Below are 5,285 nucleotides of genomic sequence, written 5' to 3'. Positions count from 1 at the left end.
TAATAATAATAATATTTTTTACGAGTAGGTTCTGCTGGGGCGGCGGCCTTAGCGAGAATTCTTTTCTTGGGATCACAGATTGGCGCAACAGGGAAAAACTAACTTATTCGTTGCCCCTTAAATCATCACGAGGCCATACACACACACACACACACACACACACACACACACACACACACACACATTGTGGCTCGTTGACGTTAAGACCAGTGATAATTTTTTGAGACCCCAAGTTTCAAATCCACATTGATTCTCTTTGGTTGAGTTTTTCTTTAGTTGGATATTGGACTATTTCAATACCCTGAAGCTGCAAATCGGAGGCTCCATTGTGACCAGGAATGTTGAAATGTTGGCCAACTGGTGTGCAGGAGTTGAGGTTGTTTTTTTTAACTGAATACCTAAATGAGCCCAATCCTGAAAAATAGAAACATATTATCAATGAACACCAAAATGAAAGTCCTGAAATGCTATGTTTGGTCAACCCTTCTATATGGCTGTGAATGCTGGACAATCACTAAAGACTGTGTGAAAATAAAATAGAGGCAACAGAAATGTGCTTTCTTTGGAGACGGTTAAGAGTATCGTGAAAGGAAAAGAAATCAAATGAAGTAGTGCTTGATGAAGCCCACGAGGGACGCTCACTGTTAAAAACAATCAGGAAACGACAAATGCAGTTTTTGGGACACCTGATAGACATAAGGGTCTTGAACAACTAGCTCTCACTGGCAAAATTAAGGGCAAGCGAGGCAGGGGTAGGTCCAGAACAACATACTTAGGGAACCTAAACAAATGGATAACAGGGAAAGATCAGGGAAACGTCGTAGCTTTTCTGAGAGCATCCGAGCAAAGGAATGAATGGAAAATCATGATCGCCGATGTCTGTCGCAGATCTGGCACTGGATGATGATGACTGAACTGAATACCTATGGTTATTAAACCTAGCTCTAAGTGTGGTGGTAGTGTGACCTGCATATTATTGATCATACATATACATCATCATCATCATCAACAACAACAACAACAACAACAACAACAACAACAACAACAACAACATCAACAACAACAACAACAACAACAGCAGCAGCAACTACAACAACAAAAGCAACAGTGTTAATAATATATGTTTTGCATTTATCACGCCATTATTTGATGAGAGTGAATATTTTCGGGAAATCCTCTAGGTGCACTCCAAAATGAACATGATTGCTTTCAACTGGTGAAGATAAAAACGTGTGCATGTTGGCTGTAAGTGTAAGAGAGTTTCGAGACGACCACTTTAGCACACAAATGCTAAGAATTACAGTTCTTACGACACTTAAAATTGGTAATAGTTGAAAATCAAATCAGTGGTATATTGATAGTGTTTTGGGAAGACTTCCGTAACAACGACCACCCCATCAAACACAATAAAGAAGAGGCCCCACCCTAACCCTAACCTTAACCCTGATCCAAACCCTAACCCTTGCCCTACCCCTCCCCCTACCCCTCCCCCTAGATCTACCCCTACCCCAAGCCCTCTATTCTGCTCCGTCTTATAGTGGTCACTCGTTACGGAAGTCGTCTCCCGTGTTTGGTTCACTTTTGAAGATTATTCTTTAAAAAATGAACCTTGTTGTGTAACTAGATCTAGATCTAGATCTAGTAGTCTTTTTGTTTTTGTTTTTGTAAAGTGTTTTACGGCGCTCGCAACTGCATCAGGTCATATGAGCGCGCGGGACACACCTAACATTTTCAGTTGGTAGGACATTTTGAATTTTGCCCGGGTTACGGCCGAAACCTACTCTTATCGATTTTAGACCACCATGGGATCTTTAACGTGCGCAACTTGCACACGGGCCTTCCGAGATTTTTCGCCCTTGTCTAGGTGTAGATCTTTCCTACCAGAAGATCAGGGGTGGGGTAGAAAGACAGCAGTAAGGAGGAGCCAAGGAGTAGCAGTAGGAAGGCTGCAGAAAGAGTCAGGAGCCCAGAGGAGGGGGCAAAGGAGGTGATGGGGTGGGGGAAGAAAGTAGAAATGAAAGCAGACAACAGAACATTGCTAGAGAGCAGGAAAGGAGGTGAAAGGAGACAATTTTAGAGAAGAAAATTTTTTGGTCGCTACCCGGATTCGAACCCGGGACCTTTGAATGGGAGGCCAACACCTTAACCTCTAGGCCACGAGAGCCCCTCGTTTAAAATTAATGGGCATAATATGTGAGTAGGTAAAACGTTTAATTTTGTGCCTAATAATGTATATTGTATTGTATTAACACATCTATGATAAACACAGTCACGCTGTGAGCCTGCACATGGCAACGCGTTCGATAAAAATATAGATCTAGAATGCAATAAAAACTCAGGAACGGTCACACGGATTGTGTTGGAAGTCTCATCAATATTATAGTGCATGTTATGCGGGGTGCCCACTACGGATGGGGATCGGCCGATCGCTCCGACTCGATCGCCTCAAAAACAAACGTGTCTGTTTTCAGTTTCAGGCGATCAAGTCGGGCGATTGGCCCGATCCAGTCGTAGTGGGCACCCCGTATTAGACTGTAGGCTTACTATACACTGTGAGGCAGCGTGGTGGAATCAGGCTCTTGTAAATTTTTGGGCATGTAGAGTTATTGATTTCATCTTAAAGCTTGTTCAGTTGTCTTTATTTGGATGGATGAAAAAAGTATCCATTTATCTTAAATACAAGTCGAGATATTTACAAAAGAAGGAGGTGGGGGTCACCTGTTTTCAGAGGTAAAATTAGTGAGAAAATGGCCGCCAAAGATTAGTTATTTCCTTAGTTTAAGAGTCCATGGTAACTGAACATTTACAGTTTGTGCCCCTTTAATTAAGGTTTTTCAGAAAAATCCACACAGAAATGAGTTCTTTCATGGGCATTAAAGGAATTGAGCTAAAGAAACCAAAAATTTAATGAAAATTCATAAACTTGCGAGAAAATGCACGTTTGTTCACTTTGATTATTTTGACGAGAGCCTGATTCCACCACGCTGCCTCACAGTTACACTATGCTCTTCTTCCCCGCAGCTGTTCTGAACGACGAGAGACATGGCCGGGAGACCTACAGCGCCCTCAATCCACCCACTCCAGGAAAAAGACCGGTTGTCCGACAACAAGGAACGAGGAGGAAGTTTCTTGCCCATAATTGACAGTTCCGAGAATCAGAAAGTGGCATCGCCCGCAGGAAAGAAAAAGATTAAGTTGTATTCCAACAAAGTTTTTATCCCGTTCTATAAAAGGTATGGAGAACATAATTTTTTAAAAAAATGGAATGTTGAAGAAGGGAGCTGTCTGTCTGTCTGTCTGTCTGTCTGTCTGTCTGTCTGTCTGTCTGTCTGTCTGTCTGTCTGTGTCTCTGTCTGTGTCTCTGTCTGTGTCTCTGTCTGTGCCCCTGTCTGTGTCTCTGTCTGTCTGTCTGTCTGTCTGTTTCTCTCTCTCTCTCTCTCTCTCTCTCTCTCTCTCTCTCTCTCTCTCTCTCTCTCTCTCTCTCTCTCTCTCTCTCTCTCTCTCTCTCTCTCTCCTCTCTACGTCTTTTCCCCTCCCTGCCTGTGTGTTTGTCTGTCCGTCTCTTTGTCTGTTGATCTCTCTCTTTCTTTCTTTGTTGGTCTGTCTGTCTGTCTGTCTGTCTGTTTGTCTGTCTGTCTGTCTGTCTGTCTGTCTGTCTGTCTGTCTGTCTGTCTGTCTGTCTGTCTGTCTGTCTGTCTGTCTGTAGTATATCCCTTGCGATAAATAAAGACAGAAAGACAAATAGACAGATAGACAGACAAAAGAATACCACACCTACATATCACATATTATTCAGAGACCTGCAGACAGCCATAATGTGCTCACACGCCGCAACCTCTTTGATATGTGAAGCTTGCTGACAAAATGAGTTACTTCTCGCAATCAACAAAATGGAGATATTGGCCAAAAATCGACACAAGGGTCAAATTTGTAGAGTTTAAAAAAAATTAATGCCATATTCTTTAACTATAACATGTCTGTTATTATTCCATATCTGCCCTACTAATAAATTAGTTTAAAAAACTTCATCTATAAGCGTGATAGGTCTATATCTTTTTCCATATACGTTTTGAATCTGGGAAGTAACTCATTTCGTCAGCACGCTTCACATATATTATATACACCATCAGTCTTACAGCCAATCTATTAGAGGGACCTGGCCGTACGCTAAGCTTTGCAGATGATGTATTGGTATATAGGCAGGGGAGAGATCGGTATATAGGCAGGGGAGAGATCGGTATATAGGCAGGGGAGAGATCGGTATATAGGCAGGGGAGAGATAGGTATATAGGCATGGGAAAGATCGGTATATAGGCAGGGGAGAGAGCTGATTGCAAGGAGCACGAAGGAGGAATTGGATCGAATTGGTGAATGGTGCGAACAGAACAATGGAAAACTTAATCCAGCGAAGGCAGGGTACTGTGGACAACAACAGGGCAGTCAAGGCTATCATGCCTACTGTCAATATACAAGGTACGCAGTTGGAAAGGCAAGAGAGATTGAAGTACCTGCGCATTACCTTTGACCGCACTCTCTCGGCAAAAGACCATGTGACTAACATTATCACCAGAGCAAGGAAAGGACTTGTTGCACTGAGAGTAATGGCTGCATCTATGCCCCAACGCGCCCTTATGATGATCATGCTTCAAGCGGTTGTACTGTCTGTAGTGGACTATGGCCTGGGTATGCTCACCCTATCCAAAACCCAGCTACATCGCCTCGAAGTAATTCAAAATGAAGGAATGAGAACTGTTCTGGGATGTACCCGTGACACAGCAGCATCAGCGATGAGATATCTGCTGGACCTGCCAACGTTAACCCACCGACACAAGCTAGCACAAGTCAAGGCCTACCTTCGAGTAACAGCAGACGAACGTCACCCTCTACATCCGAAAATAGGAAACCAAGTACGCCAAAGATTAAAAAGAGGATCTTCATGGATGGTGGAGGCAGAGCGAACTCTCCATATGTGTTATGAAATTGAAGGGGGCATTAAACACATAGCATTTCTTCATTTTTGTTTTCAGAGATCGCCCTCCAGTTCGTATACGGAGAAGACTACGTGGAAGACAGGGATGAGAGGATCGCCAAAAGCCGGAGAATGTCAGCTGTGCGGAGGTACAACAAGGTGAAGGAGGAGGAGGAGGAGGAGAAGGAGGTGCAGAATCGCCCCAAGAGGTGTGGATTTGTTTGTTGTTTTGTTGTTGTTGTGTCGTGAGAGTTGTTGTTGTTGTTGTTGTTGTTGTTGTTGTTGTTGTTGTTGTTGTTGTTTTTGTTGTGGTTGT

The 5,285-nt window shown here is 43.2% G+C and overlaps 1 long non-coding RNA gene across 1 annotated transcript in view; it reads left to right on the top strand.

Annotated features, from left to right (window-relative positions):
• Positions 1 to 1,236: 1,236 nt before the first annotated feature.
• The window catches only part of LOC118478899, a 4,670-nt gene continuing 621 nt past the window's right edge, over positions 1,237 to 5,285 (top strand). Inside the window, exons 1-2 of the long non-coding RNA XR_004859343.1 lie at positions 1,237 to 1,324; positions 3,022 to 3,233. This is a non-coding gene — a long non-coding RNA (uncharacterized LOC118478899). The remainder of the gene's footprint in view (positions 1,325 to 3,021; positions 3,234 to 5,285) is intronic.

This window comes from Aplysia californica, unplaced genomic scaffold (assembly GCF_000002075.1).
Source record: "Aplysia californica isolate F4 #8 unplaced genomic scaffold, AplCal3.0 scaffold01160, whole genome shotgun sequence".
NCBI classification, from domain to species: domain Eukaryota; kingdom Metazoa; phylum Mollusca; class Gastropoda; order Aplysiida; family Aplysiidae; genus Aplysia; species Aplysia californica.
Note: the sequence above shows the minus strand (reverse complement) of the source record. Positions and strands in the feature narration are given on the sequence as shown.